This window comes from Amblyomma mixtum, unplaced genomic scaffold (assembly GCF_055824585.1).
Source record: "Amblyomma mixtum isolate Tamu unplaced genomic scaffold, ASM5582458v1 scaffold_20, whole genome shotgun sequence".
Lineage (NCBI taxonomy): Eukaryota > Metazoa > Arthropoda > Arachnida > Ixodida > Ixodidae > Amblyomma > Amblyomma mixtum.
The window spans coordinates 1,207,390-1,224,667 of NW_028317717.1; positions in this window are offsets into that span (position 1 = coordinate 1,207,390).

Here is a 17,278-nt window from a genome sequence, read left to right on the forward strand (position 1 = left end):
GCTTGGACGTTGTGGCAAATACAAACCTGCCTACCTGCTTCTGTGACATTTTGGCGGAGGTGCTGGGTACATCCCATGTCCGAAGAGCTTTTGGGTGCCTCCGAAGCCCCGCTACACACCGTGGACACACCTGTGCACAAGGCCAGCCGCCGCTTGAGAGGCTTAGCTCCCGAGTGTGGTCCCCTTCTTTCCTTACCGCGAACCATGACGACTACTGAGGCAAGCCAGCCTGTTCATCTTCCAGTAAGTGCCCAGCCGCTGTTCTTCCATGCTCCGCGTATGCCCACGCCGTTCCATGGCGACCAATTTGAGGATGTTGAGGACTGGTTGACCAACTACGACCGGGTCGTTGCGTTTAATGCGTGGGACGAGGAGCGAAAGTTGCGGAACATTTATTTTTCACATGAAGACGCCGCCAAGATGTGGTTCGAAAACCACGAGGCTACCATCACCACCTGGCAAGATTGCCGGCAAAAGCTGCTCAGCACATTCGGCAACGACGCAAGAAAAGAGATGGCTGAACTGGCTCTACAGTCCCGAGCGCAGCGGCCCAATGAGAGCGTCGCCATGTTTGTAGAAGAAATGACTCGGCTTTTCAACCGCGCGGATCCGTTCATGTCGGAGGCAAAGAAGGTGCGCCATCTTATGCGTGGCGTTAAAGAACAGATCTTTGTCGGCCTTGTACGTGACCCTCCATGTACTGTGGCTGATTTTAAGAAGGAGGCGACAAGTATGGAGCGTGCCCTACAACAGCGATTCGTGCAATTTGATCGTTCTGCGAACATCACTGCTGTGGACTTCCGCTTGCCGATGAACGGCAACGAGAGTGGCGCCCTTCGCGAGCTTGTCCGAAGCATCGTACGTGAAGAACTGCAAAAGCTGCCCTTTCTCGAGCAACACCCGCGTGTTGGAGGCATCTCGGATGTTATACGTGAAGAGCTCCGGCAAGCAGTGCCATCAACGCCATCCCCCCAGCCGCCTGCTCCGCACGTCATGTCCTACAGCGACGCGTTGCGTACCCCTGCGCCAGCACCGCCGGCACCCTACAGGCCCGCTCCTCTCCAGAGAAGACGGCTGCCGTAGCTGCTTTTCCCGACTCCTACTGATAAAAGTTCTGTTCGACGGTTTTTGGGCCTCTGTGCCTATTACAGACGCTTTGTCGATGACTTCTCCCGGATAGCCGAACCACTGACTCCTCTAACAAAGGACGACCAACCTTTCATCTGGGCCGACGAGCAGCAAAGGGCTTTCGAGGAGCTTCGCACACGCCTTCAAACAACGCCCATACTTGGCCACTTCGACGAGGAGGCGGATACAGCATTGCATACCGACGCCAGTAACGTTGGCCTCGGAGCAGTTCTCGTTCAGTGGCAAGATGGTGCTGAGCGGGTCATTGCTTACGCCAGTCGCACCCTCTCTCGGACCGAAGCGAATTATTCTACTACCGAAAAGGAGTGCCTTGCAATTGTCTGGGCGGTGACAAAATTTCGGCCGTATTTGTATGGTCGGCCGTTTAGAGTGGTCAGTGATCACCACTCTCTCTGCTGGCTAGCCAACCTTAAAGATCCTTCTGGCCGCTTAGCCCGCTGGAGTCTCCGCTTGCAGGAGTTCGACGTCACTATTGTGTACAAGCCCGGCAAGAAACACAGTGACGCTGACTGTCTATCCCGCGCCCCTATCCCGTGTTCTTCACCTGAAACAGAAGACTCCGTTTTTCGCGGCGCTCTCACGACGCCTGATCTCGCTCAACAACAGCGAGATGACACCGAACTGCGGCCCCTCATCGATTACCTCGAGGGAGCCGCCTCATCGCCACCTCAACTTTTTACGCGTGGCCTGTCGTCGTTCTGCTTGCGCGACGGCGTCCTTTACAAGAAAAACTACGCTTCCACAGACACTCAGTACCTGCTGGTGGTCCCAACGCCGCTACGACCCGACGTTTTGCAGGCATGCCATGAAGAGCTTTCTGCCGGCCATCTCGGTTTCTCACGGACCTTGGCTCGCGTACGACAAAATTACTACTGGCCCAAGCTTGCTGCTATTGTCCAGCGCTATGTTAAGACGTGCCGTGATTGCCAACGTCGGAAGACGCCGCCTGTCAAGCCGGCCGGTCTGCTGCAGCGTATTGGTCCTCCTCGAGTACCCTTTCACCAAGCCGGTATGGACTTGCTCGGGCCGTTTCCTACGTCATCTTTGGGCAACCGCTACATTATAGTGGCCACTGATTACCTCACCCGTTATTGTGAAACCAAAGCTCTTCCCAGCGGCACTTCTACTGATATTGCGAACTTTTTCATCTTTAACCTAGTCCTCCGTCATGGTGCCCCTGCGGTCGTTTTAACTGACAGAGGCACTGCATTTACTTCAGCTCTCACCCAGGAAGTTATGCGGCTCAGTGGCAGTTGTCATCGCAGAACAACAGCTTACCGTCCTCAGACGAATGGCCTTACTGAGCGACTGAATAAGACCATCGCCGATATGCTTTCAATGTACGTCGACGAAGACCATACGAACTGGGACCAGGTACTACCGTATGCAGCATTTGCGTATAATACCGCAGTCCAGGAAACTACCCGCTTCACCCCGTTTCGTTTGGTGTACGGTCGCGAAGCCGTTACCATGCTGGATGCAATGTTACTGCCCGATGTCGCCCTTCCATCAGTTGCCGGCGCTGACCAATTCGTCCAGCACGCTGAGGCCGCCCGTCAGCTTGCTCGAACGAGACTCCGGACGCAGCAGGTTAAAGACGCTCAACGCTATAACCTTCGTCACAGGGAGGTAATTTACAACCCTGGCGATAAAGTCTGGGTGTGGGTTCCTGTTCGCCAGCGGGGTCGCTCCGAGAAGCTTCTGCGCCGCTACTTCGGCCCGTACGAAGTGCTGCGCAAACTCAGCGACGTCACCTACGAAGTGATTCCGCAAGGAACTGTTCGCACGTCCCGACGGCAAACACAGTCGGAAGTCGTACACGTTGTCAGGGTGAAGCCCTTCCACGCCCGCTAGGTCAAGCCTACGGTTCTGCTTGACCTCGCCACGCAGCATCGGGACGATGCTTTTTCCACCGGGAGGGGCAATGCCGCAACGCATTACTGGCGCCGCCTAGTAGTCGCGCTCAGGAGGCTGGCGCGCGCTCTTCGCCCGTGAGCTCGCTCGCTAGTCGGTTAGCCGGCCGGGCCGTTTCCGCTGGCGCTTGGACGTTGTGGCAAATACAAACCTGCCTACCTGCTTCTGTGACAATATGATATAGACGGGCATAGCCAGTATGGGGAGAACAGCGGATAAGGAGGGTCACTGTTGGATATGATGCTGGATGGCAATGCCAATACAGAGGAATGAAGTCAGCCCTGGTCCTATATAGGGCCAGACATAGTCAGCTTGCTCCTAATATTGGGCCAACGGTTTGTGCTGCCTTAAGAATTCTTGCTTCCTTGCAGCGTGACTAGAAATGTGAAGGCCTGAAAAAAAACTGCAATTTTGGAAAAAAAACGGTTTTTCTCGTTTTTTTTCAGACGAGAAATAATGGAAACATCGAAAATTTACAATGCAATTTCAAAAATTTATGATTGCTTGGTTTTAGTTTAGGTTTTTGTTTTTGCTTTGAAACCCATGACAGCATGCATCGTTGAACGCCTGGAGACCAGTCGTCATCGCCGGTGCCAGGTAGTGCTTTTAAAACGTTCGTGCTGCGAGTATGCGGGTTGAAGGCCAGGTTACATATAAGATCCGGGCTTCACTTAAAAACACACTAATACATGAACTCCCGGCTGAAGTAGAACAAAATGGCGGCAAATTCTACAGCGCTACACACACGGCATAAATAGCATAGCCTGCTGTGCACGTAAGCGGTTCTAGCCAAATACAAGCCTAGCTTCTTGGTGTCCAACGTAGCACAGTACAGGACATCCGCAGGAATTTGGTCCAGGACAGGGGTCTTTACCGAAGCACGTGGCCCTATCTACCTGGTGGCAAGGCCTTTGCACCAACCAGCCGGCTAATTCGTCTGGATTGCCGACTGCTGCAGATACTACCATCATCCGCCAGCTGCGAACGAAACTGATCATGTTTCGGAAACATCCACACAAAGATTCGTAACAGGCTTTCAGCGAAACGCGTTCGAAAGCTTCTGTATGTGCAGTGGAACCTAGCGGTGGACACAGCTTCAAACCATGCTGCTGTGCGTAGTGCCGCATCCAGCAAAAGTGACTGAGAGTCCGATATGAAGTAACTTATAGATTAGTTTTCATGTTCTCTTTCTCGTTGCAAAAGAACAAGAAGTTCGTTCTACAAATATGATATTTATATCTCCATATTCGCCTGGAGTGCAAATAATTATGTTCTCGGTGCTATGGAACAAGAAGTTCTGTTCACAATATGACATCTATAACTGCATATTCGACTGAACTTCGGAGCGTTTTTATTGATCGTTGTGCTGTTGCAAATAAATCTCATTTTCTCACATTTTGCAAAATTTTCAATTTGTTATGAAAAAAACCCCGAAAAAGTTTTTTTTCCTGCCGTTCAAAATTTCTTGAAATTTTACATCTCTAAGCTGCGTGACTAATCTTCAAAGTAACAAAGAGCCTCCATTTCCTTGACGACATGATCTATAAAAATTTAGGCTATCTGCCCTCAATCACTTACTGGCACTAGCAAGTCTCACCTGTGCCGACTTACTCATGGAGAGACGTGATGATGGCTCCTCTGCGTCCATTCACTCTTTTCGACACCAGATGCATGTTGGCGCACTCATGCATTTGGACGCACAGCGTATATTTTACCGTGGAATTGTCGATTTAGAACTTTGCAGAATTATTTGTGAAAGGAATGCAGGACGACGCTCAAGGAAGCGCCTAGAATGAGGCGAAATGGTTGGCGCCCGAAATATGAACGTAGCTCGTCGGCTTCAATACTGCCACAGCGAGGGGGGGGGGGGGGGGCGCAGCGCGGATAGTTTTTAAAGCATCCGCGACCGATTTTCTTTTAGGTGGTACCAAAGTGTATTTATTTGTTTACTGAACCCCCAGTGACAGAAATATTCAAGAGTGGCGTGGTTACAAACAAGAATTACATAAACAAGATAAATGAGCGTTGCAAAATTTTTCTGCTCTTTATGTGTTAGCTAATGCGCTGCGAAAATGCTCGCTATCGCTGATTTCAACGATTCCAGCGACAAAATGGCTCAATTCACGTGAAGCACGTGGCAAGGACTGAAGTGCTGATAGGGTTTTAAACAAACCCCTATCCTCTCAGGTAGCTCCCGTAGAAATCGGCTGTCGTCCCTTTCATTAAGATATCCCTTTCTATGGCAGCTCGATGTGCTGCACTTAAACAATGGAATCCAACACAAGTGGTAAGTTATGGAGTTTAATAACACTAATTCAGGACATAGAAAAAGAAACATTTTCTGACAACTATTAAAAGTAAATTTCGTGGAACTCATCTATCTTGCTTTTTTTTGTCCATATTGTACGTGTAGGAACGTACTTCTTTACGCCGCGTCTATACTGCATGTATACAAGGACGCATCTATCACGGACGAGTGGCCGGCTGCGCCCATCCTTGCCTTCTCGTCCGTTTGTTTTTTGTTCTGCGCTGTACCCTTCATTAACCATGCATCACCGCCTCACCCAACAGCATGTTCTCTTAATCACCTGTTTAAAGTTTCGAGAATCATCCTCATCACGTAGTGTTTTCTGCTTCAGTTTAACAAATCAGCTCGCCTATGTGGTTTTATTTTTCGTTTTAGCCTGCTGTCCTGTTCAAGCAGTCGTCGTTAGATATTAATGTTAGAGGATGAGTTACTACTCCCCCGTATTGTGATGTACACCTCTAAGCCATTTACTTAAACCCGTAACCGCAAATAGTTTTTTTTGCGGTCTTCATTTCACACTTTAAGTGAACTAATGTATAGAAAATACACAGGGTAACTACGGAATCGGCTGGTAAACATTTCCATATGGGATCAGCTCAGTTATAAAACCTGGCATTTAACAGAGTACCGAGGAAAGAGGTGCCTTTGAAATCAAAACTTTGTGCAGGCACTCAATTGCATGACATGAGTGGTCCATCTTTTAACCAACTATGAACTTAAAATATGAAGTCTACTCACTTTATCATCTCGGCAACATCTTCCCTGTATGTAGCGTTCGGAATATATAACGCCAACGCTGTGTACACTGGGCCTTGTGTGATTTGCTTTTGCAGTTCGTCCACTCCCTGCATGGCACAAGAGTAGTGGCCACAAATATACTTGTATCTAATAAGGTACGAGGTATGGTTATTATTCCCTATATAAAATAACTAGAGGACAACTTGAGAACTCTGGATCGACAGCACTGATTACTAAGATTTGAGCTCTATCGCCAATCTGCCGTAGAAATAAGGGAAAAATCTTATCGTTTACATATCCCGAAAACATCATACAGCAGCATGCTGCATTTGCTTACAGGCGAGTAATAACGCCCTCTTAAAAAGTCATGTTACACTTTCAATAAAATTGAATAATACAAAACAGTTCCAACAGAAAAAATATATTGGTATTTTTTTTCTAAGAAACAGCGGGGTCTTCTATTTAAGGATCTATAGTCAGCATTTCTTCCAGTGCCCAGCACTATCGCGTAAAGTCTTGGAGCTAGACGTGCGGCACACATCTGTAAGGATCTGCAAAATTTATCTGTCGGTGTACTACTTCCGGTCATGTGCAACCATCCCGGATGACGGGAAATTTTTTTTTCGAAGCTTGCTGCATAAGCATTCGAAACCACGAACGCGGCTCTGAGTTTAGAGTTGACATACAGACGCTTAAGAGGCGGGAAAAAGTCAACGTGGATGTTAAACAATAACCAGACGCGCGGAGCACTGAACGCTAAAGATCAGGGTTCAGTGCTCCGTGCGTCTGAGAGCGACGAAACCAGTATGTGTACATTGGGCTGCAGTATGATCAACAAAGTGAATTCAAAGCAGCTCTTACATAGGGGAGATCATCTTTGGATGATACATAATGGTGGGCCCGCAATGTTCGTCGCACGTAAATGTGCTCAGCAAAAGACTAATTTTCATTATTAGTTGTGACCCCCTTTCTTTGCCAACCGTTCATATTGACATTAGTCTTAACAGAGAAAGTGAAAGGAGCTTTCTTTATGTTAGAGATCACGTTAGAGATCATTGCGGCGATCCGCATTCGGAGAATGCGAAATCATCCATGCCTCTTTCAAATTCGTCGCCTTTCGCAAACTGTGAATACGTCCTGTCTGACGATGTTCACGCCCCATGCATAAGGCAAACGCGCTAACGCACGCACACCATTCACACACTGAAATGAAGCGCGCTCGAGGGCGGCGTGGCAACAACTGAAGTAAGAGGCATCGATGGTGTCGATGGTGCACGACCGCAGGCGAGATTTCATTCCATTGAGTTCTTGTGTGAGGAAAAAATGAGTATTTCAAGCATTGATTCCAGCGCTCTATGGTGTTAGTGATTCCGTGTGACGATGTCGTGTTAGTCGCGTTGTGATCGGTTTAAGAAAAAAATCTGGGCTCATGGAGAGTTTCATATTTTTGAGTAGGAAAAAAAATTCAATTGTTGAATTTTTCTTCGTGTTTCTAATGTCTGTATGTTGTTTTGGGCCATAAGAGTGGTAAAATGCAGATATGGTTTCCAAGCATCTGATACTTGTGTTGCGCTTATTAGTCTCTTACTTTCTGATCGTCATCTCTTACTGATATCCTCTAATACTGGCATATCTTTCATACCTTTCATGCCTCTTAATCAAACGTGCTTCACGTATCCCTTTCCTCGATTCCACTCGCTGCCTCCCGTATTTTTGTGCACATTTCCTCTGTTGTATTTGCCTCCTGTTGCCTCCAAAAGTAACACAAGTCTACTCATTGAGTAGAGTGTTTAGGACACAAATGAGACAAAAATTGGAGGGGAAACTTAAACTACGCCTTAAGGGTGACACGGTAGCGTGACGGGTTAATTCACATCTTTCCAGAATCGGTAATTCTCTACTTTAGATTCGTAGATCTCAGGGAGTCCTCAACACCACTCCTGGCCACTGGCCAGGGATGGCAGGTTCTTCTACCGGTGCACCTTGCGCGACCCAGGTTGGTCTCCCCGAGCAACCAATCATCAATTTAGCTGCAGCATGCAACGGTACCCAGCTTGCTCACAACCCGGTGGGTAATTCGTGATAACGCTGCAAGGTCACGTGACAAACGGCCTGCTTTGTTGTATATTGGGGGGATTTATCGGTCACGGTCAACGACGGCGCGGTCGCTGCCGACTCCGGATTTTCAGCGGCACGAGCTCTGTAACGCTGTGGCGTTAAAATCAATTTCAGCCATATTAGGAAAACATTCCGATAGAGATAGAGAGGGGCTCAGTGAGCACAGCAGCACCATTAAAATGAACAGACTCGCTTCTTCTTTACGTGGGTCATCATACTTTCCTAACACGGTAGCTCGCTGTACTTGGAGTGCTCTCCGCGTGCATACTATCAGCAGCCAACTCTTTCTATAACCTTCCTCTGCGCATGCCCCTACCGACGTGGAATGGCCGCGGCAGAGGGGAGCCTCGCCAGCCTAGTGGGAACACTTTTCTACACACAAGTATGCATTACGTGTGTCGCATTATCGTGATAACCCTACGACGCCGCCGTCACTAACTGCGGCCATCTCCACACCCTACCTTGGAATAAATAACATAAAGCCCGACAAAAGCACTGCAGCAACTACAGGAACGGACCGCTCTATCAGCCTTCGCTTCTTCGGAACCATACTCACCACACATCCCTGGCCCCGGCTGCACGCTGTTCTCGAAGTGCTGTCGACCTGCACATCATTTACAGTCAACACCTTGCCTGTGCCACTCTCAACACTATTCGCGGCAAACGCTACGCCCTCCACTCGACCAGCTAATGACCTATCGCAGCTTTTATGCCAAGCGCTCCAGTAACCGGCGTCTGTTCGCGCTACCTCGCCCACGGCGATCCATACCTATCTTTTACGAGTGTCTTTATATGTAAAAATTCCTATAGTTTGACGGGGAAACAAATCCTGGGCCTTACCCTCACTCCTTCACTTTGCTGTTGGCAACTACAGTGATATACATTCCACCTTTCCAGCTTTACAATCGAGGGAGTAAAAAACACTTGAGAGGTTGAGCGCTGTAAAGTGTACCCTTGTGGTCGATGCGAAAGCATGTGGGGCCTCACACACTAGTCTTTCGAAAGTCGAGCCTGATTTTCTGTCTCTATTAAGCATGAGGACCAGATGGACAATATACAGACCACGACCGCCACCTACTTAGCACAAGTATCTACTCTAACGGCCCGCCCTTATGACAATGAAAACAAGTCTTGCTATAGCAATGGGGTGTTTCGTGACCTGAAAGGCGCAGAAAACGAAAAATCGAGTCGATATAAAAAAATGGTGTGATTTAGCTCTGTTTAAACCTGGTTGGTTGCGAAAGGAATACGAAGGTATGCTTGGTCAAACATGTTCTTACTCATCGTTTGCAAATCCCGCTTATGCTACAGTCTATCACACACACAACACAGTCTTCCAAACGGGTTCTCGGCGAAGCGGCGATGGAATTCGCGTGTAGCCGAGGCAAACTCTGCCACTCGTTTGGTGTAGTTACACATTTGCAGAGGTTCTTCGACCCCTCACGTACAAGGTGAGCGCACGGAGCGAGAGGACGTCAGTGCATCGGCTCTGCCAACTTTTGGCTGGAGCCACAGAACATCGACCGCAACCCCAACACAGCCGCGTCTGGCTTCCCGAAGTCGACAGCTACCTGTGCATACCTCTCGCACACAGGTGGGGCAAAATGTAGGCCTTTTAGGGCCGATCTTCACTTGGGTATCATGATGGCGGCGCTAGGCCTAACGCCTACGCCGGCGCCCGGCCGTGAGTGAGTTGCCCACCCGCGGAAAGATGGCTTCCCCAAACCTACAACGTGGCTACGACCCGGACGCCATGGCCTGGTCCGAGGTTCCAGCAAATCCAGCGCCTGATAGCCCGGACTCTGCGCCCATCGAGACTTGAAGTTATTCAAGCTAGTGGAACGCCGCTCCCGCAAGCGGAACGCTACCTCCAAGAAAGCGGACGCCACGTCGGCAGGCCGCTCAACACGGCACAAAGCTGCTACGTGCGCTGCAGCGCTTCACCGTGGGCCCCACAGTAAGACCGGACCTGCTTGGAAACCAAAGCCGCTTCCGCGGCTTCATCCCGAAGACATCGTTATCAAGCTGAAGCCCCGGGAGACGGTCGCTCTGAAGGATGTCTATCAACATGGCGAGCTGGGAGCAGCGTTCGCGGCCTACCTGGGCGCCAAGGACGCAGCATCGCTCAGCCTGCTCCCCACATGGGAGCAAAACCTGATCGTGGCAGGCACCCGAGAGCCCCACGTCGCAGACAAGCTACTGCGGGACTTCGAACTAACAACACCGAAAGGCCAGCTCTCCATGTACGGCCAGTTGAAGCTCACTGGTGACGTGTGCCGCGGCGTCATCACCGTGGCCAAGCACGAGACCAGTTAGTCGAGACCAGTGAGTGCAAAACAAGATCCAGTGAAAAAGCACCGAAGTTTGGGCCAGTTGGTATTGATCCATCTTGAAAATGTAGCATCACGAAAAAACGAGGACAAGAAAGACACAGGTACGACAGGACATATGCTGTCCGGGCAGCATATGTCCTGTCGTATGTGTGTCTTTTTTGTCCTCGTTTTTTCGTGCTGCTACATTTTCAAGAAAGATCCAGTGGCGTGCTGGAGAGCTTGCCGATATCCGCAAGCTTGGAAAATTAGACGGCGCGACGCTCACCTTCGTGAGCAAAGTGGTGCCGCGATACGTTCATTACAAATCAGAAGTCACACTTATGCGTGCATACAAGAAAACGATCCCGGCCTGCATGCTGTGCGGTAGTGTGGGACACCGAGCAGACACAGGCCCCTGCCCGGATCAAAAGTGTGGCCTTTTTGGCACTGCGGTGTCGACCGTCGACGGGGTGAAGACACCTCATGTGTGCACTCCATCCTGCGCAGTCTGTGGGCAAGCCCACGCCACCAACTCCCGGGACTGCACGGGAAAAATCAGGCAGCTCAAGGTGCCCGGCCGCAAGGCTAGGCGCCCAGAGCTCCCTGGAAAGCAGCGACCTGGCCGGCAGCCAAGTCATCCCAATTCAGGTGCTGGTGGCGGAACGCCACGTGGGGATGACAGCATCGACAACAAAACGTCATCATCTTCATCCTCGGTGAAGTCACCGCCCGGGAGGAGCAAGACTACGCCCCCACCGCCTCCGCCCAGCGGCAGGGACGCTGCCACTTCCAGGCGATCAAGACAAATGGCGCTGCCGGCGCCCGGGCATCAGCCTCTCAACACGGCAAACAACAGGTGAGCAGCTGGGCTGAGATCGCCTCCTCCTCCTCTCATTCCCCCTCCTCCCCAGTTACCGTCTCCGCACTAAACGCGGAATACAAAAAACAGATCGACGTGCTCCGGGCACAGAATGAGCTTTTGCTCAACAAAATTCAAAATTTAGAATCAAAATTGGCGTCCGCCGCTCCGAGCCCGCCGAACTCGGACGCAATGGAGAGCGACGCGGAGATCTCGCCTGCCCTCGTGACAGCCATCTCCTCGATGGAGGAGCGCTTAAGCTCTAAATTACGATCTATGATCGAGACTGCCATGGACCAAATCTTTACCAAGGTCAAATCTGCCGTCCCCGCGGTAGTATCAAAACCCATCTTGGACAACCCCCGCCTCCTCCGTCGGACGAGGCCCATTAGGCACGTATCCCGTCCTTCAAAATTCAACCGTCTGATTATTGATTCGGACAATGAGGACAGCTGCCCCGCTCCTTCCGTCATCACCCCCTTGATGGCGCAAGTAGCTGGCTATGGGGCAGCCAATCCCTCCTCCTCCCCCCCTAGAATTTTAAATCATGGGGAGACACCTTAATCAAAGGAGTCCCACCATCTCCAATTCGGCCATATCAACTTCGGTAACACAATGGAACTGTAGAGGCTTTAAAAACCGCAGTAAGCAGGCCAATTTCCGCCTCTACCTTGAAACCTTCGAGTCCTTACCAGCCATGGTTGCCCTCCAGGAGCCAGGCCTGGGCGCCACACTTTCAAATTACACGACGTTCCAACAGGATCCCGCGTCTTGTCTTCTCGTTCACAAAGCCTACACAGCCAACTTAGTGGATCTCGACCTCCAGCTCGAGTATTCCTATGTAATGGTGACTATGCTACCACTCCGCCGCAGGGACCCGCCGTTGCATACACCCAACGTGTACTACGCTCCAAAACTCAAGCGAGTAACTTTTGCGGACCTCTTTAACAGCGCGCTATGAGTAGCGGGTCCCGATCCCCTGCTGATTGTGGGCGACTTTAACGCTCCCACTCAGCTGTGGGGGTATCGCAAGGAGGAGTAGCGCGGACGTAGGCTGGCGGAGCTTGTGTCCACGTTGGGCCTCACCCTCCACACGGACCCCGTCCACCCAACACGGCTAGGAAACTCCGTGACACGCGATACGTGCCCGGACTTAACCTTCACTCGCAACATACTACACGCAGACTGGCTCAACACCGAGGTCGGTAGCGACCACTGCATCCTTAACACTACACTACGCACACGCCCTCTCAAGCGTCCCAGAACACAAGCCCGTATCCAAGATTGGACGAAATTCTGGCAAAATTTTAAATCACTTGATAATACACCCATTTCCGCGCAAGGCTACCCAGCATGGTCCCAAGAGCTGCTGACACACCTTTCCTCGCATGAAACACACATCCAGCTCTCAGAGGCGGTCATGGACGTGGATAACCACCTTCTACACCTCTACCAAGCCCGTAATCAGCCTCGTCCGCCGTTGGCGACGCCAGAAACACAATAGAAAGCTTAAAGCTCGAATTGCCGAGCTTACCCAGAAAGCGGCAGAGTACGCGGCCCAACTCGCCGACTGTAACTGGGAGGATAGATGGAACACGGCCGCGCGACAAGTGTCCAGCCAAAACACGTGGCGTCTCTTTCGAGCCCTAATCGACCCAACCCAAACACGAACCGAAAAACAAAAACATTTGAAGCGAGCCATGCACGCTTTTCCTGGCAACACGACTCAACTGGCACAGAAACTTCGGGACCAGTATCTGTGTACAGCCGAAGACCCCCGTCGATCTGCATACACTTATGCAGGCACAGAGAACACAGAGCTGGATCAACCTTTCCAGCTTCATGATCTGCGGGCGGCTCTCGCCAAAATGAAACGGGGCACTGTGCCAGGACGGGATAAGGTCACCGTCAAGATTTTTACGAACCTGCCCGACTTGGCATACCAGTCTCTCCTGGAATACATCAATGCGATTTGGCGCGGGGACACCCCCCGCCAATCGAAATGAAAAAGGCTTTGGTCACTTTTATTCCTAAAGCGGAAAGTTGGGCAAGTTGGATAACGTTCATGATGTAAAAAATAGCGCACAGGGAACACACGGGACGGAAAGTAAACGACGCAGACAAGCGTTATATTGCGCGCGTCAGCAATAAACCTCAGTTGCGAGTTAGCGCTTGTTGCGCCGTTTACTTTCCGTCCCGTGTGTTCCCTGTGCGCTATTTTTTATTCCTATAGCTGGCAAATCAATTGACACAGATAACCTGCGCCCCATCTCTCTCACCTCATCTGTGGGCAAACTAATGGTGACGATGGTGCGGGATCGGTTATCTACATATCTTGAACACAAACATGTCTTTGCGAGCACCATGTTCGGATTCCGCCCACACAGATCCGCACAGGATGTCCTCCTGCAACTCAATCGGGAAGTGCTTGACCCCCTCGAATGCCCCTATAATGACCGAGTAGTACTCGCCTTGGATCTTAAAGGGGCATTTGACAATGTAACACATGAGATCATACTCACTAACCTAAGCAACACCGACTGTGGCCTCAACACATTCCGATACATAAGCCAATTTTTAATGGATTGCCAATTCTGCATTCGAATTCAAGATAGAGAACATGGTCCTTACATACTCGGCACGCAGGGAACCGCCCAAGGCGCGGTACTTTCCCCGCTGCACTTCAATCTGGCCATGATGCACCTGTAGGCCCTGTTGAGTGGTGTCGACGGCGTGCAGCACGCCGTGTACGCCGATGACATCACCCTGTTGACCACGCAGGGCAGCACAGGGGACATTGAAACCAGCCTGCAAACAGTGGCGACGATAGTAGACCGCTACGCCCGCCGCTGTGGTCTTTAATGCTCCCCTAAAAAATCGCAATTTGTGCACCTCCGCCCCTGACAGAAGTGCACAACTAAAATATATCTGTCTCTTGAAAGTGGTCCCATACGCGAAAGTGATGAGATACGGGTACTCGGACTCTACATCCACAAACACAGGCGGCCAGACACTACATTGGCCAAACTCTGTAAGGTGGGGGACCAGGTGGGCCTCATGGTCCGCCGGGTTTCCAACAAACGCGGAGGGTTAAAAAGTAAGGATGCCTTGCGGCTGGCAAACGCCTTCGTAACTAGTCGAATTTTCTATTCGACTCCTTATCTCCACCTACGTACACAAGAGGAGGACGCCCTTGAGGTCATCTTTCGCAAAATTGTTAAACGTGCCCTTGACCTCCCCATCACTACTTCAAACAGCCGGCTTATGGCCCTTCGGGTGGTGAATACATTTCGGGAGCTCCGGGAGGCACACCTTACAAACCAGTACACGCGCTTGTCGCTAACGGAGTCGGGTCGCCGCCTTCTTGCTCGACTCCATATCTAACACACCCCTCCAATGGAAGACAGGTTTCGCATCCCGGAACAGTGGAGGCGTGCCCTCCACGTGCGGCCTCTTCCAGCAGACATGTCACATGAAGACCACAATGGTCGGCGCCTGGCACTAGCGGAAGCGCTAGCCCGATATTATGGCAACAAAACAGGTGCATACTACGTGGACGCCTGCGGCCCTCACCATGGGGGATGGTAGTTCACAACAGCAACACAGTTAACGGCCTCACTTCAGAGCCCGCAGTGCAACACAAGCACAAGAGGTCGCGATTGCTCTAGTGGGCTCACATTCCACTTCAAAATACATAATCACCGACTCGCGAGGGGCCTGTCGGAACGTCGAACAAGGCTGCACTCCCTTCCTAGCCTATCGAATATACCAAAATTGCATACGGGGTACGGACCCCGCACACCTTTACCTTATATGGGCTCCTGCTCATGAGGGGTTGGCAGGAAACGAGGCAGCAGACGCGGCCGCCCGCGCGCTCTCTCGCCGGGTTGTTTTCTCCTCCCCACCTGATCAGGAACCCGATTTTAATCCGGTGTATACATTCAAAGATATCACAACCTACTTTCAAGATAGCCATCGCCTTTACCCTAGCCCATGTAAAGGCCTCAAGAAGGCGGATGAGCGGCTCCTTCTCCGCCTCTTCACCAATACATTGCTGTGCCCGGCAGCCCTAAAAATTTCGACCCCTCCTTTAGCGGCAACTGCCCGTACTGTAGTGCGGTGTCTTCGGACACCTATCACATGGTGTGGGCCTGCCCCTCCAACCCGACCATGCCCCCCATCCCCAACCCAACCCGGGAGGACTGGGAGGCGACCCTGCTCGGCTGCCACAACTTACAGGCCCAACAAGCCTTAGTCGGGCGCGCCCGGGCGGCGGCTACCGCCACTGGGGTCCCAAGCTAGGGACCTCCACCTAGTGTTTGTAAAGATCGGTCCCTGAGGGGCTGATCCAAAGACCTCCTGTCCGTTCTGAATAAATGTTTTCACCACCACCCACACCTCTCCTACTCCGCTTTTCATCACGTTCGGCCCGTTGTTCTGTTTCCTCGGCACGTCTTCGTCTACTAGCTTCATTCCATATAGCAGGGCTGGACTCCCATTCTAAACTTGAAGTGGCTTGCTTAGCTGCTTCTGATCCTCGTCGTTTTCGCAAACGTTCATCTCGTTGTTCCTCTGTTTCTTGGGCACGTTGTTTCCGTTTTCCTTTATTCCGTTTAGCTTGCCAAATCCCAGCTTCTCAACTCGACACAGCTCGTTTAGCTGCTTCGGCTTCTCGTTTTTTCTGCTGTCGTTCTTCTCGTTGTTCTTCTGTTTCTTGGGCACGTTCTAACCCCTTGCATTCTTCCTAGCTTGCTTGGCTGTCGCCTTACAGTTCAACTATTCAGAAGCAGTAGAGCACCTAGGTTCAGATATAGACTCTTTGCCGGTGACTTCTATGGCCAGACTCCTCGAGGTGCGCGGCACGACCTCCTCCTCCTGGCTGCGGTAGAGAAAGCAAGCGGACGTCACGCGTCGCCATAGCAACGGAGAGGCTGACGCCACACCATCAGTTAGGCGCGGCGGCGGCTCCTCGAGGAGCAGGGGGTCCACGGACCACGCGACGAGTGGTTAGACCTAGCGTAGTACTGCTTTCGCAATAAAAGTTGGAGGACGCTTAAGCTTTGTTTTGAGTGGGACTCGACAGCGTTTTGCAGCGTCGCCAAGGGGTCCATGGAACGTCATCACGCGTTCGGCGAGACGCCTTGGCCGAAGGAAAGGAAACGACGCCTGTATCTCATTCCTCGATGGACACCCGAACGTCGCCGTAATGGAAGGAAAAAAGAAAAGAAAATTAGTTTTAAGGAACGACGCCTGTCTCTCATATATTAGCGGACACCCGAACCGCACTCTAAGGGAGCGAAAATGAAATGAAGACTGGTTTTAAGGAAAGGAAATGACGCCTGTCTCTCATATCATGGCGGACACCCGAAAGGACTATAAACCATAGTGCATGGCTCTAAAGCACCCTTCTAAGACAACACCGTACTCTCGAGACGCGCTTTTGTTCATTCCAAACGATTGAGCTGGCATAGTAGAGTTCGACACCCCGAGCAGCGTGGAGAGTGATGACAACGTCGCCATGGACAGAAGCAAGGAAGAGGCCGCTATGACAGCTGCGAAGCGGTCGCATGACGAGAGCGTAGGCGAGAAGATGCCGCCTGATGGGGGCAATGATGAACCGCCGATGAAGACATCGGGAGTCAGACGCTCGACGCTAAGGCCACTGCCGAACTTTTCGGCCGACACGCGGCAGGCGGGTAAACCGCCTCCGTAGCTCTAGTGATACCGTGTTTGTGTGAATGTCAACTCTTCGTCGATCATACTGAAGATGATCCGGCAGCTGCGATGTGTCTGTGTCCGAAAAAAAAAATCGGGGTTGCTCCTCCGACGTGCTTCTAATCGCCACCGGACGTTTCTTTGGGAAGCCGCATGGTCATGCGG